Source organism: Urtica dioica, chromosome 2 (genome assembly GCF_054948205.1).
Source record: "Urtica dioica subsp. dioica isolate 48M chromosome 2, U.dioica_male_clone48M_v1_H2, whole genome shotgun sequence".
Classification (NCBI taxonomy): Eukaryota; Viridiplantae; Streptophyta; class Magnoliopsida; order Rosales; family Urticaceae; genus Urtica; species Urtica dioica.
Genome location: NC_142757.1, coordinates 36,129,199 through 36,138,192, shown reverse-complemented (window position 1 = coordinate 36,138,192; position 8,994 = coordinate 36,129,199).

Here is an 8,994-nt window from a genome sequence, read left to right as displayed (position 1 = left end):
GAGAGTCACATCCCGAGTCTTCAGCCTAAAATATTTAACGAGCGTAAAAGGGAAACAATAAGTTATTTCGGGGTTTAACCCGACATGCTCTTCTGTATATGAGATAAATGTGTACTCTGCTAGTTGTAGAATACCCAAACCCTAAACAAAATGATGTCAGTGGTACCCACAAGTCAACGACTTGGGTTTGGCGGGCCATGCCGGTCTGTGCGCCGAGTACTCGAAGCTATGGGTGAAGGTCACGCACCGCGAACTCATTGTTGGCTGGAGGACTCGACGGGAGCTGCATCAGGCGCCCCCGGGTGCAGTGGGTGAAGGTCGCGATTCGCGAGCTCACTAAGCTAGAGACCAACGACGCTGATATCAGGACGGAGATGGTACCACTAGTGGATCCCAGACGGTTCTTAAACACTTAGGCCGCCGTAAGATCGTTGCTCGAGGTCTGATGGTGGTCTCTTGTCGGACCAAAGGTTATAGCAGTAAGGAGTGTATAACCTTGCGGGACGGCAAGTATGTAGATACTGTGTGACGTCACACATCAGTCATGCTCTAGTCCTAGAATCTAGCTGCATCTAGCGCTCATTCTGCATTCTTATGTATTTGTTTGCACGTCACATGGCATTAGTCATTTTACTGTATAGATTAGACTCCTACTTACTGAGTCAATCGAGTGATAGTTTCATGACCCTTGGTAATGTAGATAAGGGAAAAGCTCGTAAGTTGAAAACGAGATTGAAGACCGAGACCGAGCGCGTATTGGCTTGACCTATGGGCTATGGGATTTCTTAACCGGGGGTTAGTGTCTTTTGTTAAACCGTTCGGAACGTATTTGTATAGGAGTCACTATAAGACTCTAAGTTATAAAAGAGAAAAATTTCCCCCGAGTTTCGCAAACTATTTAAATATATAAAAGTATTCTTATCTCTTGTTTAATATGTATTATTTGAGATTCGATCGGTCGTGGCTCGTGGGCGAGCTATCACTCGCGGGTCGTGACAAAAATCTACGCATTCAATTTGAGTATAAGCTTGGGCAACTAGATGTTCCTTATTTCGAGTAACATGCCAATGTTCATCAGACTTGTTTTCAAAGACCCACTATGTACCAATTATATCCACATATCCTGCTCTCGAGACAAGTTCTGAAACCTCATTTCTTTCAAACTAAAAAAGTTCTTCTTGCATCGCACTAGCCAAAAATTCATTATTCATACCTATATTTACACCTTTTTGTTCAATCTTTTAACTGAAACACATATTGGTAATCATCTCGTTGTTATTACCATGCTCTTTCCTCCGTGTAGTTACACCATTATTCAGATTCCCAATAATTCCATAAATGAGATGGTTTCTCATGACCCTTGAGGAAAAGCTGACTTGCATCAGTGATTCTTTCCTCTTCTACATCAGTCTTAACATGTTCAGCAACCTCAAATCTAACAGGCATAATTCCAACAGCTTCAGCTTCAGTTGGTGTAATTTGAACCACAATGTCTGAAACATCTTTCCTGACATCTATTGCGTTTCTCTTCTATGTCTTGTTGGGTTCTCGCTTCCAAGGCAACTTGGATCGGGTCATGTGCATAGTAGGTTCATAATTTCATCATTTGAACTATCAGTCTTAGGAGGATTGTCATTTATGACAACATTTATGAATTCCATCATAGATTTTGGGCCCTTATTAGACACACAATAATCACGGCTATTTCTGGAGTATCCAATAAATATACTTATGTCACTCTTAGGATCAAACTTCTTTCTTTGGTCACGGTCAGCAATAATGTAGCAAACAGAGCATAAGATTTGAAAATACCTGACATTGGTCTTTCTCCCCCTCCAAATTTTACAATGAGTGGTAGTAGCGTCTGAACAAATGGTCACTCTATTATGAATATGACATACCGTATTGAGTGCTTCAGCCCAAAAAGTAATAGCGAAGATCCTAAGCATGGATCATGACTCTGGCCATTTCTTGCAAGGTGCGATTCTTTCTCTCCACAATGCCTTTTATGCTAAAGAGTAATAGGAGAATAAAATTCATAAGACATACCTTCAGAGTTGCAAAACAAAGGAAAGCTTGAGTTTTCAAATTCCTTTACGTGATCACTTTGAATTCTCACAATATTCCCAATGGATTAACCTTTTCACGTTCCTTGCGATGACATAGAGCTTCAAACATAACAAAAATATCAGATTTCTCAAGGATAATATCAATCCTAGTATATCAAAAATGGTAATCCACAAAGGAGAAAAAAAAACATATTTTCCACCCAAGACTTTCTACTTGCATGAGACCCAATGATCCATGTGAAGCAAGTCGAGAACATGAGATGTAGTAAGATGTTGAACCATCTTATGAGACAACTGACATGTTTTCCTACTTCGCATTTACCATAGATGTTTTCTTCTTCAATCTTTAGCTATGGGATACCCAAAGTAGCCTTCCCAGAAATAATCTTCCTCATACTTCTCAGAGTTAGGTGTCAAAACTTCTGGTACCACAACTTGGTTTCTTTCTCATACTTCTCACCGGTCATGCTACGAGAAAATCTAGTGTCACACTCCAAACTTTTCGAGTGTGGGGAACCTTCTCGTTTTGATAATGATGGGATAATTCAGGTAAATGAAGATTTCTCCCATGAATTGTGTAGAAGAAATGACGAATGTGACCATGGCGTCTGGACTAATGACAAATTCAATGAAGACAGTTGACAGCAACATGATGATGCTGAAAGTTGCCCTGATTCTAAAAGTTGTCAAATTTCCGAGATATCCATAGTGACATTTATCATTTTCTTTCTGAGTAGGAGAAACAAAGGTTGTCTAGGAATTATAAGCACCATTTGTGTATCCCAACTCTTTCATATTCTTAGTACTCTTCTCACCAGTAAAAATCTCGTCAAGATTGGTCGTTCCAGAGTTCAGCATACGAACAGACTTTGTCATTTTATTGAGTTTAGAATTTAGTCGAGCTACTTCTTGTTTTAAGACTCATAACTCATATGACAACATCCGTTAGAATGAAGTCGTTATAGAACAAACAGTTCGGCTCGTTGAGATATCAATACGACGAAAGGGTTAGTTAGTATGACAGGTAAGAAATGCTATATTATTATTCAGGGAACGATAATACCAACATACATATGGAGTTCATAACCTTCGCACCTTCGAGATCATGGGCTTCATATCTTATCATTATAGAACTCAACTGGTGTTATTGTTCCATTGAACACTTTCCTACGGTAGATTGTAGATTAAGGAATAACATGAGCTAAATAATGTGAAAAAGAAAAGACAAAAGGGTGAATCATAATGAAGTAGAACAACGAGAATGATAATACGACCCATAATAGTCTCCATATTGCTAGTCTTGTATGCGATGATAGTCTAAATTATTTCCTTCTGTGTCTCTAGAACTTGAGATTCTTCAAGCCACTTCAAGTAAAGAGTTTATAAGTTTAAGCAAGAACCTCATCAGGAAGCACATCATCATCAAGAATATAAATATAAAAATTATAGAGGTACTAGCAACGTAGATGACTCAGTATGCAAAGCATTGATACGCTTATCAGATGTGTGAGATGTAAAGGAAACAAAATTGCTTATTTGATCAAATTAACTTCCATTGTTAGAATCATCATCAGAAAGAGTAGCAGTGTAGCCATTTCTTTGCTTCTTCAATAAGTTTGGACATTAAGCCTAAATGTGTCCAAACCCATCACATCCCCAATACTATACCCATTTGGATCTGTTGGGATTGTTGTGTTAGGTTTGTCACCATCACGTCTACGCCGCTGAAAAATGTTTGCCATTTTGAAACATTGATGTTGCTGATTGTCTTTGACAGCATGAGATACATTCTTTTCAAATATTCTCTCAAGCATCCTCGTGATCCTGCTAAATTGTTTTACCAGCATAGCAACAGAATCACGAACGCCATCATCAGTTCAATATATACATACTCTTCGTGATCAGTGACTAAGTTATTGAAGGCCACCCTTTTATTTTTCTTGTAGAGTTTATCAATAGACATTTCAAAAGTCTAGAGAGATCCAAAGAGCTCATCAACCTTAAATTTAGAGATATCATACACTTCTTCAATGAATGTCACTTTCATATCAAATCTCTGGGGAAGAAAACCTCAAAATATTTTGACAAGCTGCTCTTGAGATATTTTCTCACCCAGGGCAAACGACTCATCTGAAACATCACGAACACAGAGATTGAATCTAGAAATACACTCATCTTCAAGTATCTTTAATTTCTTGAACTTAGTGATGAGAAGTTGAAGTCTAGATGTGCACACTTTAAATGCTCCCTCAAGTGTAACTTCAAGGATTTTCCAGGCTTCCTTGGCACTAGTGCAGGCATTAATAATCTTGAAAATATTTTTATCAACACCATTGTAAACAACATTGAGAGCAAGAGAGTACCCAAGAGCAGCCTTATCTTCTGCATTATTCCAATATTTCTAGACATTGAGTCCTTCATCAAAAACAGTGAGAGGAGACCACCCATAAATAATACCTTTCCATGTCATACTGTCAACATACTTGAGAAAGAGGCACATACGAGCTTTTCAGTAGGCATAGTTTGTCTTATAAAGCACCGGTAGACTATGAACAAATCCACCTTACATGGGATTATCCATCCTAAATAGAAAAAATTAACAACACAAGGAGCACACCTTGAAAATATGGGTTCATGCTCCGAAACCAACTAAAATTATGCATAGACAAAGACAAGCTTGATGAGATCATTTTATATACGTACAAATCTCTCTTTTCCGAGCATGAATCTAGTGAGTTCTCAAGTTTATTTGAGGCTATTTTGTGTTTGTAGAGTAAATTTCATATTTTTGGCGCATATTTGAGCAATGGGATATCACAGAAGTAAATTAAAAGAAATCGGAGGTCAAACAGAGCAAAATGAAGATTTTAGTGAAAGTCAACGATGGTCAAAGACATCAGCGCGGCGCACCAACTTTTAGCGCGCCGCGCTTAAACACCCACAACAGTGCGCAGCCAAACACGTCCATTAGCGCCCCACACAGACAATTTTTACGCGGGGTGCAGGCCCAAAGGACGAAGAGCTCCGTCAGGTTCTCATCTTGCACACTGCGCCTGCCATGCGGCGCACCACGCTGATCACCTACGTCGCGCGCTGAAGGCTCCATCATCATTGTTAAATATGGCTAGTTTCCTAATGTTTTGTTTATTTAATATGAATTCGTTTTTCTTTTCCATGTTGATTTTATTGCTTGCGATTATTATTTTGTGTTTTGTTTTGTTTATGAATTCATTCAGCGGCTAGATTTTTATGGGTCTGCGATTTAGCCCGTCCCGACACTAAGCCATTGATGATTCTCTGATATTTGTCTATTGCTCATTCTCAAATATGTTCGCTTGATTATTAGCCATGATTAATGTTCGATAGAGACTAATTTTATCATGCTTCTTCTATAATCTTCATGATCGATCTAGGTTAATTAGTAGAAAACTCTTGGCGAAAGGGAAATCGTTTGAATTTTTGTTCTTAATCCGTGTAATTTTCTTAATAGGATTAGAGGCCGAGAGGATAACAATCTGTCAATTGCATAGGTTTGCTAGAAACTGGAGATAGGCTAGTGAATATGTTAGAAAGAGTGAGATTGGTAACATAGGAACGAGACAACAATAGAAAAAATAGGGATGTCAACATAGTCGGTGTGTGGTGAAGTCGTAGGTTTGCTTTTTTCTTTGATTTACAAATTCTTAATCATTTTATTTATTTTAATTAAACTTATTGTTTAAAACTATCTCTCATTCACCTTGAAATCAATTCGCGTCAAGAGAAAAAAATCGTTAATATTGCTAGTGCTCATGGGATCAATACTCGTACTTATTGTACACTATATTACTTGAGTGACATGTGTGCTTGCGTGTGTAGTTTATTCGCAACAAAGATGTCACACACAATATTCAGGCAGTGTGTGCGACAATCTGTTCTGATGCAATAGATAGATAATGTAAAGTAATGCGTAAAATAAATGACACAAACAATGGTAACCTCAGGGGGTAGTTTTTCCAGTCGAAAGGAAATTCACTATATGAAAAGTAGTCGATAGAACAAAACTGTCTTATAGAGATTGGGCACGTTGAGGAGGTCGGCACAAAGTTTGGATCCATAAGAGCAAGTTCACAAGGGAGTTGCCTTCGGGGCACTTGAATGTAACCAATGATGTTGCCTTCTTATATTGTTACCCTAAACTCGTTTTGTATTTTTGACGCTATGAATTTATATTCCAATGCAGGATATTGGACGCTGAAGAGCCTTCTTGTACCCTCAATTAAAGTCATGCATCTATGAAATGTGAAAAATAAATTGACTACGATTTTTCAACCACCTCTTTTTATTTTAATTTACGGGGTCGATTCATATGTTTCTCGTTAATATAGCTAGTCCTCGTGAGATAAATATATGTACTTATTGTACACTATATTACTTGGGAGACACATGCGGTTGCGTGTGTGATTTATTCGCAAAAAAGATGTCACACACAATGTGTGCGATAAACTGTTATGATACAATAGATAAATAATGAAAAGTAATGCATAAAATAAATGACACAAACAATGGTAACTGCTGTCGGTCGTTTTCGGAAAACCCGGAACGCCGAGAAGACGCGCCGCTCAAAGGGCCGATGGTCAGGCCGGAGGTCCTGAAGAGTGGCGAGCCTTCCGTCACAAGTCGCCGGCAAGCCCTCGCGTCAAGACTCTCAATCCTTCGAGTCGAGCTTTGCTCCTCGAGTCGAGTTGTTATCCTTGCCCAATTCACTAAAGAATCGAATAAGGTCGACCGCTTTGACGACAAAGACGCAATCACTGCCATCAGTGAAGGCTTACGCACAAATGACTTCCTCAAGTACGTCGTCGGCCGTGTCCCTGCTACCATGGCCGAGTTAATGACTCCAGCCAAGACCTTCATGAGAGTTGAAGATTACCTCGATAGCTACAAGGGCAATAATCAAAGCTCTCACCATCGAGACGAACCTAGCAACGAGCAGGGCAACTCCCGTAAAAGGCGAAACAGAGGGGGCCAGACTTCTAATAGCCAACCTCCGATGCCGCAGAAGCCGCAATTCACGGAAGACATGAAGGGCTACTCGTCGTTTACACCGTTGAACACGACGCCGGATCAAATCCTGGCTTTGGCGAGTGGCAAGTTCATCACCCCGGCTCTAATGACAAAAGACCCCGCGACTCGCGAATGGTCTAGATATTGCGAGTTCCATCGGGAATACGGTCACCTGACCTCCGAGTGCCATAATCTCAAATGGCAAATCGAGGCTCTGATCCAACGGGGTGGGCTAAAAGAGTTTGTGTTGCGCATGATTAGCGTTGCGGGCCCCACCTCAAGCAGACCACCGTCAAGCAAAGGAGGAGGAGCAACTGCTACTGACGACCGAGCCACATCAACAGTTGTCGCCAATCCACAGCTCCACGTTGTAACCACCATATTGGGTGGTCCACAAGATGGAGATTCAGCCCGACAATGGAAAAAATTCCTAAGGGTCGTGGCTCAAGAAGACGATGTTATGCACGTCAACCTTACGTACGAAGAACCTCTGTCCGTGCCTCACGAGACGATGTACTTCACCAATGAAGATGCCAAGCGAGTTGTGCATCCGCATAATGACGCGATAGTGCTCAAAGCCCAAGTGGCTAATAACCTTGTGAAAAGGGTTCTCATTGACAACGGCAGTGCTGTCGACATAATTTTCAAGACCACCCTAGAGCGCATGAAACTTCAGGGGCTGCACCCAACTCCGACCCAAACGCGATTATTCGGGTTCACTGGGGAGAGAGTCATGACCGAAGGCATCATCAATCTGCCGGTCACCTTCGGAACTCCCGAAGGCATTGAAGTCGTTCACACGGTCCCATTCCTAGTGGTTGATCAGGAGTCGCCCTACAATGTAATCATTGGATGACCCACGCTGAACCAACTAAGGGCTACTACTTCTACATACCACCTACTGGTGAAGTTCCCTACGGAGTATGGAATCGGCATCATGGCTGGAGATCAATCCCAAGCCAGAATATGGTACATCCAAGGAATCGATGGAAAACTTGCTAGAAAGACTGTTAACACAATCTCCCAACTTAGAGATAACGTCGAGTGGACAAAGGGCCTCCGCAAAATCCACGAAGACATCTGCATGACACCCAAGTGCATGGTACCGGCATCCTCCTCCCAAACAGGGAGGGACCCTACAAAGTTTGCCAAGTCATACATGACGAGACCTACCACATCGAACACACGGACGAGACACCGATATGTCGCCTGTGGAATGCGGAACACTTGAGACAGTACTACCAGTAGCCAGCGCTTCCCCCCATTTTATTTCTTTGCTTTCCAACATTCAATAAGGCCTACGAGCCAATGTTTTAGGATTTCAAATTTTCGCAATATTAATAAAGTTCGAGGTTTTTCTTTCAAAATCCTCTTTATCAAAGTTTTTCGATCATCATGATAACACTTGTAAACCCAAAACTCGGGGGGCTAGTGACATAGGCAACTGTAAGTACGCTCGAAATCCTCAAGAAAGTTTGCTCCACCAAAACAAAACACCCAAACATAAACGGGGACAAGCATGCACTAAAGACGCCTCCGCAGCGTGCCATAAGACATCCAAGAGATGCAGGCTTAAGACGCCTCCGCGGCGCGCCATAAGTCATTCAAGAGATGCAGGCTAAAGTCATCCCTCGCGACGCACCAAAGACGCCTCCGCGGCGTGCCATAAGACATGCATGAGATGCAGGCTTAAGACGCCTCCACGGCGCGCCATAAGACATCCATGAGATGCAGGCTTAAGACGCCTCCACGGCGCGTAATAAGTCATCCAAGAGATGTAGGCTAAAGTCATCCCTCGCGACGAACCAAAGACGCCTTCGAGGCGTGCCTTAAGACATCCATGAGATGCAGGCTTAAGACGCCTCCACGGCGCGCCATA